We start from the raw sequence: 381 nt of genomic DNA, 5'->3' as shown, positions 1-381 counted from the left end.
TAACAGGGAAACAGGAGCCCTCCGTGGGCTATACTCGGGAACAGGAGCCCTCCGTAGGCTTAACTTGGGAACAGGAGCCCTCCCTGGGCTCAACTCGAGAACAGGAGCCCTCCCTGGGCTCAACTCGGGAACAGGAGCCCTCCCAGGGCCCAACTCGGGAACAGGAGCCCTCCCAGGGCTCAACTCGGGAACAGGAGCCCTCCCTGGGCTCAACTCGGGAACAGGAGCCCTCCCTGGGCTCAACTCGGGAACAGGAGCCCTCCCAGGGCCCAACTCGGGAACAGGAGCCCTCCCAGGGCTCAACTCGGGAACAGGAGCCCTCCCTGGGCTCAACTCGGGAACAGGAGCCCTCCCTGGGCTCAACTCGGGAACAGGAGCCCT

The sequence above is a fragment of the Sinocyclocheilus grahami genome, unplaced genomic scaffold, assembly GCF_001515645.1.
Source record: "Sinocyclocheilus grahami isolate Dianchi unplaced genomic scaffold, SAMN03320097.WGS_v1.1 scaffold121.1, whole genome shotgun sequence".
NCBI classification, from domain to species: domain Eukaryota; kingdom Metazoa; phylum Chordata; class Actinopteri; order Cypriniformes; family Cyprinidae; genus Sinocyclocheilus; species Sinocyclocheilus grahami.
This window is presented reverse-complemented; position numbering follows the sequence as displayed.